Source organism: Sitodiplosis mosellana, unplaced genomic scaffold (genome assembly GCF_009176505.1).
Source record: "Sitodiplosis mosellana isolate CC-2019 unplaced genomic scaffold, AAFC_SMos_1.0 Smas_scaffold_38, whole genome shotgun sequence".
NCBI lineage: Eukaryota > Metazoa > Arthropoda > Insecta > Diptera > Cecidomyiidae > Sitodiplosis > Sitodiplosis mosellana.
The window spans coordinates 134,013-142,149 of record NW_022595280.1 but is presented as its reverse complement, the minus strand read 5'-3'; the positions used below and the strand labels follow the sequence as shown (position 1 = coordinate 142,149).

At 37.8% G+C, this 8,137-nt stretch overlaps 1 long non-coding RNA gene across 1 annotated transcript; it reads right to left on the bottom strand.

Annotated features, from left to right (window-relative positions):
* Window positions 1–479: 479 nt before the first annotated feature.
* Window positions 480–7,246, bottom strand: LOC129569515 (uncharacterized). The gene is made up of 2 exons (XR_008688046.1): window positions 5,123–7,246; window positions 480–1,963 (listed from the first exon to the last, which is right to left on the bottom strand). It is a non-coding gene; the product is annotated as an uncharacterized LOC129569515 (long non-coding RNA).
* Window positions 7,247–8,137: the final 891 nt, after the last annotated feature.

Sequence of the window (8,137 nt, the reverse complement as noted above, 5' to 3'; positions counted from 1 at the left end):
AAGATGCAGGCTTATTTGTGATTTTTTTGTACATAGTACATTCTCCAAAATAAAGAAAATTTATTAAAATTCGAAATTCAAACCGGATTTTCTTTTCGGACATTTTCATTTTTGTTTACTTACAATACATCAACGTTTACAGTCAAATTGGCTCAAGTATTCGATGTGAACTATAACTATCATACTTGAAATTCATATATTCACAAATCAATCGGTAGTTGGACTTTTCTAGACCATATTGAAGAATCGATGGTATTCTTAGTATCTTTTTTTTTAATGTTAAGATGTGACCAAACGAATTCCAACTATTTCGAAGGAGTGCAAAATATACAAATATTTTCAGCAATCTCTCAATATTGTGCTCCCGTCTAGCCACTATCTAGTGGTTGGATAGGCGTTGCCCATAACTTACCATATAGATACATGTCCGACCAAAGAAAGATAGATAGCTGCCTGCTTTGGCGAATGATACTTCGGGCTTTCGGTAAACCGTAAAACTGCTACATTACTTTTTATTAGTTCAAATACTTGCTACGGATTTAGGTAAGTACATATTGTAAATTTGAAGTTAAGATTAGAAAAAAAATCGAGAGATAATTCTTCTTGTGCTACATGTTAAACGTCATATGAACGAATTTTTGTCTTCGTCGTCATTCTCATCATCTTCATCGTTGTTTGGGTAATAAACCTAAAAGAAACACAAGTGTTCTAATTGCATCTCATGGAATCAGTGGTAAAATCTGGTAACTAATAAATGGTATATTCCTTTGATTTTGGTGCGCTGAATTAGCCAATTCGAGTTTCAGCCTAAAGTATTGTGCCTTGCATATTTGATAAGTATACGCTACTAATATTATTCTTGATTAGTGTGAGTGTGTGTGGAAATTCCATCAAAAAACCCTATGACCAAACTACATCTATCAAATTTATACATACGTCCTAGAGGAATTTTCTACAATGGAACCTTCGCATCGTTTAATTTAAAAAATACTTGTATTGAATTATAATACGTAACAAAATACCGAGTTGTGCCTGTTTTGACTTTGAATCGAATTTCGGCATTTGGCCCAAATAAATCCAAACGCTTTCGCCTCAGTTTGAAAGCATTTAGTTTATGGAGCAAAATCGAGTTCGGTTCATCAAATGTGTTGTGCATTTCGGGAGTTCAACTCACAAGGGTCGTTTCATTGCATGCATTTTGAATGGAGTCCATAAATAAAAACACTCTCACTCCCAATTCTCATTTCAACCGTTGTGGCTTGAACTAGGAAATTGCGAATATTGAAAAACTTAAACTAATCCAAGGACTTTGCATCGCTGCATGCTTCATGTTTACATGAGCTATTCCTATTGCCTTTGTTTATTCAGAATATTAGCTTTTCAATCGTACAATGCGATCTCAACTAGAAAATGTCTTATACATCTAATTATTTCCTCAAATCGTTCACACTCTCACATTCTTTGTCACATTTCTTTTGTCCTATGAATATGCCGTTGTTATGATTCCGGTTCTTCTTCATCATAATATTGTTGAATCGCTTTAGAAAATGTTCAAAATTCAAGATTTATTTACACAAAGCATTTTTTTCATTCCAAAAACCCCAACGGATTATCAACGATTTTACAAGGGACAATTGATGGTGCTGGTGCGCAAAATAACCGGTTGGCATTTTTGTTCTCCTCCTCATACTACCACTTGAATTGCAAGCATTTTCTTTTCGATTTATAAGATAATTTTATGTTGTGGAGAGTATTTTTCTGTTCTTCATGGGTCATTAATGGTTAAACTTATATATGTACAAATACTACTGTTGTTGACAAACTGCTGTTTGTTGACTGTGTCTGCGTGCGGTGTTTTGTATTTCGTTCGGATCAGCCAGCATTTGGTGTGTTTTCGGATAATCCGGGTAGTCGATGTATGAAGGAAGTCAGTTCGCAAGTGTGTCGGATGAATGTTTGCCATCTGCAAGAATAAAATCAATGAAAACGCTTTATCAGAAAAAAAAACGGCAGCACTTTATTAATAAGATCGACGAAGGGCAAAAAATGTGTACGCTTGTAGGTAAATGGTCTCGAATTTGAACCATTTGCCTGTGTAATAAAACTCAATCGAAAATGGAGCTATAATGAAGCCGTTCCGATTAGAGCGTATTGCGTAATAATTTGTCTGGCAATGCATAAAAAAATCACTCAATTAGGGCAAATCCATAGCCACTGTCTCAAGAGAAAAATGTGGGAATGTTGCCAGAGCGCGCACGAGAGAGGCAAACATCCGAAAAATTGCTGTGGAACGAATGAAAAAAAAAAACAATTGAAGCAAATTTCCGAAAACGAGACGCAGAACGAAAAAAAAAATTGTCTGTTGCTGTGGCAATTGGCGACAACAGAGATCGAACATTTTGATAATGGAGCTGCAGTTTTTCCCTCTCGTCATAATCATTTGCATTTTTCCCAATGTCCTTCAGAAAAAAAAGACTCACTGTAATCGATATGGTTTGTGCGCTCGTTGCAATTTGCTTTATAACAATGGGCGTATATATGGGCAGTGAAAAATGCTGCATATTTGCTTTTGCTCGCTAACACAAAAAAAAAAAACAACAACAACAACGAAAGAATATGCGAGAAATCATAAGAATGAAAGAAAAATTTTTTCTGTGTTTGTATTTGAAGCTGGCGGTCGGTTACAGTACATTTTTAAATAAGTGCTGCCGAACGACGACGTCGTCGCCACTATCACAGACATCGCACTCTGACAGCATGAACAGAGAGAAGAAAAATACCCCGCTCGCTCAAGTCTCATTCGAAATGGTACACACATCCTATGTCTACAGAATCTGTGTTGAGCTCGGACGCTCACGCCAAGGAACGAACCACCAAGTGGAAAAAGAAGAAGAAGCCTTAAATTATTGCAGTACGATAAAATCATGGTCGAGAAGAAATGCAGACGCATGCACACATTTCAATGGGAAAGAATAACTGTAAAAACCTATTTGGAGAGCGACAACAAATTGGAGGAAGAGAGACAGCGAGACGTGGAGACTGCCGTACGAAGACAAACTTTAGCCTTGTGTTTGTGTGTATTGGGCTAGCTGAAACAACAACAGCGCCCATAAAAAAAATATCATAATTTATTTATTGGAGTCGGGAATATTTCAATGTTTTTCCCGCATTGTCGGTTTGTTTTAGTTTTTGTTGTGGAGCGCGTCGTCGTCGCCGCGGTCGTCGTCAAAGTCATTTTAGCCTTTTTTGCATGGAATTCATAAACCGTTTGTATATGTTTGATATTGTGGTAGTAATATGTGAACGCGTTTGTTGAAAATCGTCGAACTGAACAAAGCGCGTGGCGAATGAAGACAAAAAGAAAGGAAAAAAGACAAAAAAGGGACAGAGATAGAAAAGAAGCAAAAAAAGATTGTTTGATTTAGTTCGAGATGCCGTTTCTATGTCGCCTTGGACTTATGTCAGCAAACGGCAAATGAAACAAATCCAACGCTGATTTGTGACTTTCTCCGCATTTATCGCGATACGAACAAGATACACAAAACAACATCGTGTGATGCTCAACTGTGTGTATAAACAAATCCACTTGCCACAGCAGAGTGTACAACGGACCGACCGATCTCCCGACCACTCTCTCTCTCTCTCTCTCTCTCTCTCTCTCGTTCGCTCCAAAATGCAAACAAATAAAATGTTATAACAAATGAACGATATAAAATATGATACTGATGTATATTCGACCGAAAAGTGTTTCTCATTTGTTTCAAGCAGAAAATAAAATGTGAGGCAAAAATAAAGATTTGGCTGGGCCAAAGCCATAGGTCGATGTGGCGCGACTTCTGTATATGTGGTTGTGTGTTTATAATACAAAAGAGAAAAAAAGATGTTCTCGGTTGTCGGTTTGCAACATGCCATTTCAAAATGCATCTTTTGACTAGTTCTCTTCTTCTTGCTCTTTGCTTCGTATATGCGCTTCGCTAGTTTTATGGCTGCTGTTTTCGGGGTATTATTCGCGTTCACACACACACACAAATAGATCCATTGGTTTTTATCGGCTTATGGTGATTTTTCGACGAATATTATCTGTGATGTGACTCAGTTAGCCGAATGCACCGCGCGCACACACATTGACTGGCACACAGAACGTATGACAACAACTATGATGACGACGCCGATTTTCACATACATTCCATTTTCTTGGCGCTGAAAATGCCAACGCTCTAATGCAACGAAAACAAATTTATTTTATGGAAATTGATAAAATATGTAAATCGAAATTTACTGAACGCCATCTCTTTTGTACATGCAGAGAAACACATTCACACTGTACGATATGATTTTTTTTTGGCACATTTTGAATGCATAGCAAATCATGAAAAACTACATCATACACTCTTTTTCTCATATTCATTCTTGAACGCGTGATTATGAATAAAAGCGATGATTTTTTACGCTCTCTCAATTTTCATTTTTGGTTGCATAACCAGAAATTATCGCTTAACACGTCGTCGCTCTCTTTGCGGAAGAATAAAGTGCAATTCGCTAGTTTTATGCTTTGTGTGAAATCCATTTATCTCTCCATTCTTTCTTGCGTCAACGCGCGCGCGACTGAGCGAAGCACTGATCCATTGCTGCTTCCACCAAGAACAAGACAACGTGTGTTGTATATCCACAATCGGAAAGTGCATGCGAATAAATCGCTCGTAACGGAAATTTGTAAGAAAACACATTATTTGAGTTCTTGTCTCTATTTCTCTTTCGCGTAACGACAGCATATTTTTGTCGCCGTAACGGAATGAAAGAAAAAAAAGTTACCGCCATAAATTGTGTTTTTGGTTCGAACGAATCGTAGCAGCCCGGCGGAATCACATTCATACGAATGGTTTTATTCATGCGCAATTTCGAAAAGTTTTCGAATTACCGTCTGTTCTCATTTTAAATCAATTACTTTCGATTTAGGGGGAAATTAAAACTTATTGAAAGACAAATATTTAAGAGATTATGGCTATGTCTGTCAACGCACAAACACACACACATACACTAAACAAATACACAAGAGGATACAGTATAAATTACAGCGCGTAACATTTTTGCGAAGATGAATCTTCTCAATGAGCAAACAAACCTTTTTCGGGGAAAATTTTCAGTTTTCAGTAGAGAATTCGATAGACTTGTTACGTTTCAACAAGTGCGTGGGAGCGTTCGCTTCGTTGTGAGCACGCGATTTTCAGCGGGCTCTCGTCGTTTCAAAACTGCTTTTAATTCATTACGCGCTTGTCACTAATTGATTCGTGTTTATTTTAAGTTTATTTAATTGTGTTGAATATTTCATTATTTCGCCCCGGTAAAGTTTGCGATGTTTTATTAAATAGTTAGAGTATATTTATTGAGTAATTAATTTGTTTATTATTGAGTAGTTTTATTGGATGCTTTGCGAAAAAAAAACGCCGTTTTCAAACGATTTATCTATTGCGGTTTTCGAAAGCGTTGCACGTGTGGAATCACACCCGACTTTCAAAGTATAACCAGCTTCGTTCTGCATGCTACACTTAACGTTAAATATTTGATGCGACTTAATTGAATGCCGTTTAATTTATGATGATTTTTTGATTTTATGCACTCTATACCGTACATGTGTGATGTGTACGGCCAGTTTTTTTTCCAACCGATGCAAGAGCAGGAGTTGAAATATTAAAAATAGTTGCGTGAGATGATTTTTCATTTAATTCGTTCGAATTAAGTGCTGCTCGCGCCGCGTACTGATCACAATGAATTTTCAACACCAACTGAATGTTGCGGACGAACGGCGGATAAAAAAATATTCTGGCTGAGTAAAGTGTTGATTTAGGGTGAGTGTGTCGTGAACGATGTGAATGAAGCCAAAGCCATCATTGACAAGGTATAAAAATTCGTCGTTCGCCAAACAGATCAACACACCAGTGTGCCAACAACTCAGAATGATTTTCAATTTTTCGTCGATTTTGTGTCTCGGTTTGTCGCAACGCGCCCATTTTTGAGGCTCGCTCTCGCTCTCTCACTCACATTCGCTGTGTGTGATTTGATTCGGGGCCAGCAAAATTGAAGAATTATATTTTTCGTTCAGGATCCTTTTTTTCACTCTCTCTCTCTATCTGGTGTGTGTGTGTTCATTCATTTCGGTTGGCCATTTTTCTTTGACACAAAACTTTTTGGGTATTAGCCAGTTGGATAGCGATGGAGCAGTAACGGCATCAATGGCATCTCATCTTGGGCCGAAGACAAAAATGTTTTCACCGGTCTATTTCCTTGGCGAACAAAAGAAACAAACTCACTCTTGCACCATATCAGCAGCAACCGAAGCTAACACTGAAAATATTCTCACACTGCATATTCACGCTCTCTTTTTTTCTCTCAGTTATTTTGTTATGTCGTAGACAGCTTGGAGACGATTCAAATGGTTACGTAACTAAAATTGAGCCCGCGAATTTAAAACGAAAAATAACAAAGCAATCAACCAAATTAACGAATTTTATGTGTACAACGACGTCATCACCCGTCGACCGTTGTGGCGATTGAGTCCGAGTTTAAAGTGCAACTCATCGCGATGACAGCGGATTTAATGCGATTATTCTATTTTCTTCTTATTTAGATTATTTTAGGCGAACTTTTAAGATTTTACGCATTTTTTTTCTTCTTCAGTTGAAAAAAAAAACCAAATTGCGGAATTTTCTTCTTGAAAATCAACAAAAATGACAACGACTTCAAATCCGATTAAAATAACATAATAAAACGAAAAAATAAAGTGTTTAGCCCTTTTCTCAAGAAAAATGTCCCGGACGATGGCGAGAGAGAAAAGTGTTCTTGGTTATTTTAGCGTTGATGTTTTTAAAAACGAGAAATTTGAATTTTTCAAACGCCACGACACACAATCATTGCCCGTAGGGCAACGATTGGCGCGCGTGTTTTGTGTGCCAGAATCCACACAATACTGTGCTGCCAAACAATTCGACACCACTGGCTCAACTCCAAAATAGAAAATTTCATTCTTTCGAACACACCATAACCGAAAATCGCTCACACACATAGCCAAAACCAAAAAAAAACAATCTCTATCTGACTCTCGCCCAATACGACTCTACCCGATATGCGACTACTCGATTTCCACCGAAATCACTCATTATTGCATACACGCAATCCGCCTTCTCTGTACTCGGTATCTCTTGCTCTCGCCACAGCAGCTCGCTGTATGCTGTGTGTCTTTTGCACGTATAAATAGACAAGCCACGAGCGTCCTAAGACTCAGAGCAAACCTACTATTTACAAATAGATTACATGTGCAGTACACACAGCAATGACTCGGTGCCGTCGTCGTCGCCGCTGATTCTGCTACAGCCGTTGCTGTGATTCGGTGAAATTGTGTACATGTGTTTAACAACGGCGAAATCAACTCACCAAAGAAACAAACAGCCGAATGATGCGCGCGCGAAATCGTATCCCATTCGAAATGCTCTCATTTTCTATATGCTATTTTCGTGCACGGTCCAATGCAATGTTGGTTTTTGGCTGCAAAAATCCTTGCCACCAAACCAAATCGAATGAAACCTCAACTCGCATTCATACTTTCAAGCCATATAGTAATATGTGTATGGCATCTGAGATGCAAAATATCAACGGGGCGTTTTGTTTTGCTCTTATTTTCGCGGCAATTGTCGCCAACAAAATAGCGCCTTTGACTTTGTCACTGATCATACATTACATTTGCAAATACTGTAAATCAAATTAACTCGCGCGCTCTTTAAAATTATAGTTGCTTCGGTTTTATTTTTGGCATGTTACTCTTTGTAACGGCGTTACTAATTAATGAACTTTAGCGAAACATCTCTCAAACTTTGGTACGTATCGTGTAGTCAATATTCGTTAATTTGCTTATTGCTCGTCGGTGCATCGCATTGGGAATGTTGAATGTCTCATTGAAAATTATTGCCGGAGCAGAAAAAATAAACTATTGCTAGTGTAGCATACTAAAATATGTATTTTGATACACGTAGTACAGCTGAATATAGTTCGAAAATCGGCACGTGCATGTGGAAAATTACAGTGATTCAAAACGCAAAACCAAAGCGAAACCAACAACTCAATTGGATTAATTCAAATGTCGGGC